We start from the raw sequence: 9,651 nt of genomic DNA, 5'->3' as shown, positions 1-9,651 counted from the left end.
ATACCATTTTGCAGTCATAGAGCATTGTGATGTCGTAATAACATTGTGATATTATGACAGCATTTTGAAGTAATAATATCCTTTTGAGGTCATAATAGCACTGTGATGTCAGAATAGCATTGTGATATCAAAGTTCCATTGTGTTGTCCTAACACAATCATGTCGTAATAACATAATATCATAATAGCATTATGATGTCATAATATCATTGTGAACTCACCCTGTTGTGAAGTCATAATAGCATTGTGATGTTATAATAGCATTGCTTTGTAATAATACCATTGGTATGTCATGACACCATTTTGATGTAATCATAGCATTGTGACATCTTAACAAGATTGTGATGACATAATACTTTTGTGATGTCATTATAAGCATTCTGATGTCATATTAGCATTGTTGTTTCAGAATAGCATTGGAATGTCATGATGAATATTGATGTCATGATGTCTTTATGATGTGATAACAGCATTGTGATGTCATAATACCATTTTGAGGTCATGATTGCATTGTGAAATCCCCAAACCATCGGAATGTCATCATACCATTATGAAATAATACACCACTGTGATGTCATATGATTGTGTTTTCATAATATCATTTAGATGTCATCCCATTGTGATGTCGTGATAGCTTTGTGATATCATAATAAAATTGTGATGTCATAATACCTTTGGGGTGTCATAATACCATGTCGAGATCATAATTCTTTTTGAGGTCATAGTAGCCTGGTGAGGTCAAAATAACATTATGATGTTATAATATTTTTGTGATGTCATACCACAATTATTTTATAATATCATTGTGATGTCATAATAACATTTTGATATCATAATAACATTGTGAAATCATAATATGGGATAAAATGAAAGAATTCCTAAGAGGAAAGTTCATAGCATTGAAGTGCCTTCAAGGAGTAATTCAAAACATCTCATGCAAGCAACTTAATGACTCACTCAAAAGCCCTAGAAAAAGAAGAAGCAGACACACCAAAGAGGAGTAGATGGCTGGAAATAATCAAACTCAGGACTGAAATCGATAAATTAGAAACAAAGAAAACAATTCAAAGAATCAATGAAATTACGACCTGGTTCTTTGAGAAAATTAACAAGATAGAGAAACCCTTTGCTAAACTAACTAAAAATCAGAGAGATACCATCAAAATCAGCAATGAAAAGGAGACATAACTACAGACACTGAGGAAATCCAAACAATCATCTGGACTTACTTCAAAAGCCTATATGCCACAAAATTTGAATATCTAAAAGAAATAGTAAATTTTCTTGTTCAATTCCACTTACTAAAGCTGTATCAAGAACAGGTTAATCAATTAAAGAGTCCAATACCCCCTAAGGAAATAGAAGTGGTCATCAAAAGTCTCCCATCCAAAAAGAGCCCAGGGCCAAATGATTTCAGCACAGCATTTTGCATATTTTAATGACCACAGCATCTGTGGTTTGAAATTTTCCAAAGGATGCCCTGGCCCATCATCTCAATTAACTGCCAACCAATATCCCTAGTTGAAGACTGTTTTGATCACAATAGATGGCCTATTTGAATTTTTCCCCCATTATTAGAAGACCTCCTAATAAGTGAATATATACCATATTTGTCTTTCTGCATTTTAGTTACTTTACCCAGGATGATTTTTCTTAGTTCCATCCTTTTGCCTGAAAATATGTTGTCATTTTCTTAGCTGAAGAATACTCCGTTAAGGAAACATTGCACATTTTTCCCAAAGATGAGTGTCAGTCCTGTTCTTTATTCCTTGGAAGTTGCTGTGAATTTATTCATTGTATTGAATGACAAATATTCAGGATAACTATGTTCTTTTACTCTAGAAGTACCTCCATCTTTTTCCACTTCCTGGTGATTTGAAATACAATGTAAACTTGAAGCTCATCTATTTAAGAGTGGAGTTCCCACAGAAGAAATGTCTTGTTATGGCCTTGTTAGATAATATAATTCTTTTTGGAGTTATATATTAGGGTGTGCTTTGAGGTTGATATGATAATAAAATTGATCAGACCTAATAAAGTCTCTTGGTCTCTTTCACTCTATAACTTTGATTCTGTTGGTCTTGGTCTATTTCTGAATCTATCTATCTATCTCTTTCTCTCTTTCTCTGTTTCTGTCTCCCTCTCTTTGCCTGCCACTTTCAGTTTCATTATGAAAAGCTTTCAGTTCTGCTGAAGGACTACAGCAAGATGAATGCTTGCTGACTAGACATCCTAGATGGCCTCTGTAAACATATAAGTAAGGTGCCAATTAAATGCTTTTTCTTCAAAAATTTGGTTTGGTCAGGGATGGTTTTCCCTATAAGTAATTCACTGACTGAGGACATATCTATGAATTTAACAAATAATAATGGAATTTGTGATAATGTGAAATCCACAAGTCATGGACACGTGGCTTTTTTAATGACCACTTTAAAGAAATATGAGACATTTTTCCTTAACTAAGTCTTCAACAAAGGAACAGTCATCTCTAGGTTGTCTGCTTTCAGCTAGCCAGACTGAGGCATGTAGGGCTGCTCAGCCTTTCTCTCGAGCACATTGTTTATTTGGCCCACTTAATATCTGGCTCTTGAAACTCTTACTGGTTTTCACCTGTTGCATGACATCATTCTCCCTCTCAGCCAATCAGCACCTGAGACAATCTTGAGGATTCCATGGACTTGAATAAACAAACTTTCCTCATTTTCCAGTATCTCTGGTCTTGTACACATGTGATTCTTTCTTGTGAAACCCAAACAAGCCTTTATCTCATTTCTTTATTGAGATCCCACACATTTACTCCTGTGTATCTTATTGATTTAGATAGCTTCCTAAATGGGAAGCTTCAAAGTGATGTTGGATTAAGGGGAATGTACCAAATGACAAGGTGGAATCTTGGATCTGAAATTTCCTAGGTTGTGACTTTGAACTGAGCAGTTACTTGCAAAATCACTAGATGGAACTTCATATTTTTATTGGTATAATAGGACCTCAGGGTTCAGGGTTCCCTAGTGTATTGAGTCTTTAAGAGCATGGAAAAGAGAAGGAAACCAGACTATTCCTGGCACTGGATTGGCTGAAAGAGAGAAAGATCAATGTATGTAAAAGGAGAACTGAGGGGCAATAGCCTCTTTGACAGATGGTGTTATTCCACACTAGTGTTGGCAACCCTCTATGAGCAGGGTTGCCTTGGCTGACTGGATTGGCAGCTGTGCTGTACACAGTGATCAGTGAGTAATCCTCCTGGTCCTGGGTTTTAGAGTTAAAATTGAGCCTTCAGGACAGTGAAATGTGTCATGTTGTGTTGTATGCCTAGGACACAAGAGTAGCTGTATTTCCTGCTGTGGTTCTCCAGACAAACCCTCTGCATGTAGTGTTAGTGCAAGGACTGATAATTTAGAGGTGCCACCTGAGCTCATGGGGTCTGAGGTCACTGGGTAAACACTAGTTCATGGCTCGGGTACTCTGCTACATAATGAATTCCTGGAAAGCATGCCTTACAAGTCAAACTCTGCCCTCTTTAATGGGAATGTTTTCTCCACGTTAAAAGTCACTGTAAAAGTTGTCAACATACTATTTTTTATCAATTATGTCATAATTTCATGTAATATACATCACAATCCTTTTCCACTGCTTCCAGGTCCAAAATCCTTCCCATGTGTCACAATAAAAAGTTTTTTTTGTTGTTGTTGTTTTGTTTTGTTTTGTTTTTCTTTAAATCACTTCACTTCAAGTATGTATTGTTTGTCTACTCACTGGAACATGATCAGAGTTTCAGTGCCAAGTCCCTTAAAGAAAACTGAGTTCATCCTTGCCACACCGTTTTAACATCCCCAAAAGGAGAAGCCATCAGTCCTGAAGAGCTCTAGACTTCATCTCATGGATCACAGTTGTTATTATGTAAAATTAATTTATTGCAATTTGTTCACTTTGTATATCCTCTGCTGCCTCCTCCCTCATCTCCTTCCATTACCACCCAGGCTCCCTTTCCTACAGCTATGCCTTTTCTCCAGGTCCCTGCTATGCCTTTTCTCCAGGTCCCTGATAATGGAGGTTCTTATCCCTTTTCTAGCTGACCCTGTCTTATCAGGTCTCATCAAAGCTTGTTCAATTGTCTTCCTCTGCAGTCTGATTTTCATGGCATTGTTCTTCTTGTATTCTCAGTTCCCTTTACTACTTCTGACATTCTTCATGCCTCTTCTCCTGCAGGCTTCCCAGTGCTATAAGGGGAAGGGAGATACCATTTAGAGCTGGGTGTGTTAAGGCCTTTCTCTGCATACTATTGTACTTGAGTTTCTGTATGCAATCACATTTAAGGCAGAAGATAGCATCTCTGTGTAAACAAGTATATCACACCAATCTATCAGTTGATGGCAGAGAGCAACATATTTTAATAACAACAGCCCAGTAAGATGCCCTGGCCCAACAAATCAATTAGCTGCCACCCAGTCCCCCTAGTGGAAGACTGGTTTAGTCATAATAGATGGCCTATTGGAACTTTATCCCCTACTATTAGGAGACCTAATTAGTGACTACATACCATGTTTGTCTTTCTGCATTTTAGTTACCCAGGATGATTGTGCCTGGTTCCATTGATTTGCCTGAAAATATCATGATGTCATTTTCTTAGCTGAATAATACTCCTTAATGGAGATATTTCACATTTTCTCCAAAGGGGATTGTCAGTCCAGTTCTTTTGTCCTTGGAAGTTGCTGGGACTTTACTCCTAGTATTGAATGAGAAACTATCAATATAACTATGTTCTTTTAACCTAGAAGTCCCTCCATCTTCTTCCATTCCTGGTGATTTTAATTGCAATGCCACTTTTAAGCTCCTCTATTAACAGGTAGAGTCTCCAGTAAAGAAATGTCTGGGAAGGGTTAAGATTTATGGCCTTGTTTGATAATGTAATTCCTATTGTAGTTATATTATAGAAGGGTTTGCTGTGAGTTTGATAGGCCAATGAAAGTGAGCACACAGAATGGAGTGATAGAGATCTCTCAGTCTCAGCCACTTTATATCTTGGTTTCTGTTGATCTCTGTCTCTCTATTTCTGATTCTGTCTCTCTAGCTCTTTCTCTGTCTCCCTTTCTCTGCCTGCAGCTTGTGGTTCAGTATGAAAAGCTCTCAGTTATGAAGAAGGACAACAACAAGATGACTGCTTACTGACATGACATTGTTAATGGTCTTTTTAAACATATATGCAAGGTTCCAATTAAACGCTTTTTGTACAAAGTGTTGCCTTGATCAGGGAGTATTTTCCCAGTAAGGAATTCACTTACTGAGGACATATCTGTGCATTTAAGAAATAATAATATTATCTGTGAAAATTTGAAACTAACATGTCAAAGACAACTTAGTCTTTGACACTTGTCAAATCTGTCACACTTTTCCTGAACTAAGAGTCCTAGACACAGTAACTATCATCTCTCTGACCTATGCTTTCAGCTTCCCAGATTGAGCCATGTATGACTGCTCATCCTTTCTCATAAACACACTGTCCACTTGGCCTCATTAATAACTGGCTTCTGAAACTCTAACTGGCTTTCACCTATTTCTTGACAACATTCTCCCTCTCGGCCAATCTGTACCTGAGAAAATCTTGAGATTTCCATGGAGATGAGTAAACAAACTTTCCTCAGTGTCCAGTACCTTTGATCCTGTGCACATGTGACATTTTCTTGTGAAACCCAACAAGCCATTATCTTGTCCCTTTATTGAAATTCCACACCTTTACTCCTATTTACCTCTGTGACAATGTCAGGTAAAAAATGAAACTTTAATGTTTATTTAATTGGACAGCTTCCTAAGTGGAAGCTTTAAAGTGATGTGGGATTAAGGGGGATGTACTGAATGACAAGGTGGTTTCTATTGTGTTCTTGGATCTGAAATATTCTTGGTTGTGACTTTGAACTGAACAGTTACTCACTTACTAAATGTACCTTCACATTCTTATTGACATATTAGTCTGGCAGTGTCTAGGGTTCCCTGAGGTATTGAGTCTTTAAGAGCAGGAAAAGTGAAGCAAACCAGAAAATTCCTGGGAATTGTTAGCTGAAATAGAAAAGAAAAAAAAAAAAGATCGGTGTACATAAAAGTAGGACTAAGGGGCAATAAACTCTTTGACTGCTTGTGATGTTCCACACTATTGTTGCCAACTGAATTAGTTGGATTTGCAGCTCTGTCCTATTATGTAGTCAGTAAGCAACCCTCTTGACCCAGGGGTTTGGTCACAAGAGATAGCCTATTGGAATTTTATTCAGTACCATTAGGTGACCTCCTAAACAGTGAATACATAACATATTTTTCTTTTTACATTTATTTATTTAACCCAGCATGATTTTTCCTGGTTCTATCAATTTTCCTGAAAATATCATGATGTCATTTTCTTAGCAAAATAATACTTTCTTATGGAAATATTCCACATCTTCCCCAAAGGAGATTGTCAGTCCTGTTCTTTAGAACTTGGAAGTTGTTGGGACTTTAATCTTTGTATTGAATGACAAACTATTTACTATGTTCATTTAGCATAGATGTCCCTCCATCATCTTCTGCCTCATGGTGATTTTTATTGCAATGTACCTCTGAATCTCAACTATTTATATGTTACTCCCCAGTGAAGAAATGTGTGGCAAAGGTTAGGAATAATGGCTTTGTTAGATAATATAATTCGATTAGAGTTATAATATAGGATGGTGTCCTTTGAAGTTGATATGCCAATGAAAGTGACCAGACAGAATGGAGTCTCTGTCTCTGGGTCTCTGTCGTTTTATATCTTTTGTTCTGTTGGTCTCAATCTCTCTATTTCTGAATCTGTCTATCTCTTTCTCTGTCTCTGTCTTTCTCCCTCTCTCTGCCTGCTGCTTGTGGTTCATTATGAAAAGCTATTAGTTCTGCTGAAGGACAACAACAAGATGACTTCTTGTTGACGTGACATCATGGATGGTCTCTGCAAAGATATAAGCAAGGTTCCAATTAAATTATTTTTGTTCAAAGAGTTGACTTGTTCAGAAAGAATTTTCAAAGTAAGTAATTCACTGACTGAGGACATACGTGTGCATTATCAAATACTAAGGGAAACTGTGATAGGGTGAAATTCACAGGTCAAAGACATGAGTTTTTAATGATCACTTGAAGACATACACGACATTTTTCCAAAACTAAGAGTTTGGACACAGGATCTTTCCTCTGAGTTTTGTGCTTTCTTTTTTTTAAAATATTTTTTAAATTATACTTTATTCTCTTTGTATCACCCCATAAAGCCCCTTCCTCCTCCCATCCCAATTTCACCCTCCCTCCCTAAATTCACGCATGCCCCTCCCCAAGTCCACTGATAGTGGAGGTCCTTCTCTCCTTCCTTCTGATCTTAGCCTATGAGAACACACCAGGAGTGGCTGCATTGTCATCTTCTGTGGCCTGGGTAAGGCTGATCCCTCCTCAGGGGGAGGTGGTCAAAGATCAGGCCAATCAGATTATGTCAGAGGCAGTCCCTGTTCCCATTACTATGGAGGCTACTTGGACACTGAACAGACATGTGTTACATCTGTGCAGGGGTTCTAGGTTATCTCCATGCATAATTCTTGGTTGGAGTATGACTCTTGGTGAAGACTCATGTGTTCAAATTTTCTGGTTCTGTTACTCTCCTTGTAGAGTTTCTGTCCTCTCCAGATCTTACTATTTTCCACTTCTTACTTAAGATTCTATGCACTCTGCCCAAAAGTTTGTCATAAGTCTCAGCATCTGTTTTGATAGTCGGAAGGGCAGAGCCTTTCAGAGGCCCTCTGTGGCAGGTTACTAACTTGTTTCCTGTTTTCTTCTTCTTCTGATGTCCATCCTTTTTGCCTTTCTGAATGAGATTGAACATTTTTGTCAGGGTCCTCTCTCTTGCTTAGTTTCTTTAGATGTACAATTTTAGTAGGTTTATCCTATATTATATTTCTATATGAGTGATTATACACCATGTGCGTCTTTCTCCTTCTGGGTCAGCTCACTCAGGATGATCCTTTCCAGGTCTCACCATTTACCTGAAAATTTCATAATTTCCTTATCTTTCATTGCTGAGTAATATTCCATTGGGTAGATGTACCACAATTTCTGCATCCATTCCTCAGTTGAGGGGCATCTGGGTGGTTTCCAGCTTCTATTAAAAATAAAGCTGCTACAAACATGGTTGATCAAATGTCATTATTGTGTACTTGAGCCTCTTTTGGATATTTGCCTAGGAGTGGAATAATGACTGGATCTTGAGGAAGCACTATTCCTAGTTGTCTGAGAAAGTGCCAGATTGATTTCCAGTATGACAGAGGGCTAATGTCCAGTATATATAAAGAAATAAAGAAGCTGAAAATCAGCAAAGTAATCCAATTAAAAAATGAGGAACAGAGCCAAATGGAGAACTCTCTGTAGAGGAATATTGAATGGCAGCGAAACACTTAAAGAAATGCTGAACATCATTTGCCATTAGGGAAATGCAAATCAAAACAACCCTGCAATTTCACCTTACACCCATAAGAATGGCCAAGATGAAAACAACACATGTTGAAGAGGTTGTGGAGAAAGGGGAACGCTCCTCCAATGCTGGTGGGAATGTAAACTTGTACAACCACTCTGGCTTTTTTCCTTTCAGCTGCCTTGAATAAGGCATGCAGGGCTCCTCAGCCTCTCTCACAAGCATGTTGTCCACTGGGCCTCATTAATAACTGGCTCCTGAAACTCTTACTGGCCTTCACCTGTTTCTTGACATCATTCTTCCTTTCAGCCAATCTGTACCTGAGAAAATCTTGAGGAAAATAAGAAGGAAACCAGAAAATTTCTGAGACTGGTTTGGCTGAAACAGAAAGATTGATGTGTGTAACTGAGAACTAATGGGCAATAAATTATTTGACAGCCGGTGCTGTTCTACACTAGTGTTGAGCAGGGTTGCCTAGGATGACCTGGCTAGATTGGCAGTTGTGTCCTACTCAGTGGTCAATGAGGAACCCTCCTGTTCCTGGGGGTTACAGTTAAAACTGGGCAGTCAGGACAATAAAATATGTCTGTGCTATATGTCTAGGACACAAGAGCAGCTCTGTTTCTTGCTATGGTCCTCCAGACAAACCCTCTAAATGTAATGTTAGTGCCAGGAATGCTTGTTTAGAGGTGCCACCTAAGCTCATGGGGTCTGAGTGAGTTGCCTAACCACTAGTTCATGGCTAGGATTCTGTGATACAAAATGAGTTATTGGAGAGCATGCCTTACAAAGTCAAACTCTGTCCTTCTTTAGCAGAAATTTATTCAACATGTTAAAAGTCATTGTAAAAGTTGTCAACATATTATTTTGTTATATTCCCATATTGCTAATATGGGAATTTCATATTATATACATTACACTCCTTTTCCAATGTTCCCATGTTCAAATTACTATCCATGTGTCATTTTTTAAAAATATATCAATTGAAGTATGTGTTCTTCATATACTCATTGGAACATGATCAGAGTTTCAGTGCCAAGTCCCTTAAAGAAAATTGAGGTCATACTTGCCACATCATGGCATTGCCCCAAAAAAGAAGCCATCAGTCATGAAGAGCTGTATACATCATCCCCTGTCAAAACATAAGCAAGGCCCAAATGAAACATTTTTGTACAAAGTGTTGCCTTGATCAGAGAACATTTTCCA

The sequence above is a fragment of the Meriones unguiculatus genome (genome assembly GCF_030254825.1).
Source record: "Meriones unguiculatus strain TT.TT164.6M chromosome Y unlocalized genomic scaffold, Bangor_MerUng_6.1 ChrY_unordered_Scaffold_23, whole genome shotgun sequence".
In the NCBI taxonomy this organism is placed as follows: domain Eukaryota; kingdom Metazoa; phylum Chordata; class Mammalia; order Rodentia; family Muridae; genus Meriones; species Meriones unguiculatus.
The sequence above is the reverse complement of the archived record's forward strand: the minus strand, read 5'-3'. Positions refer to the sequence as shown.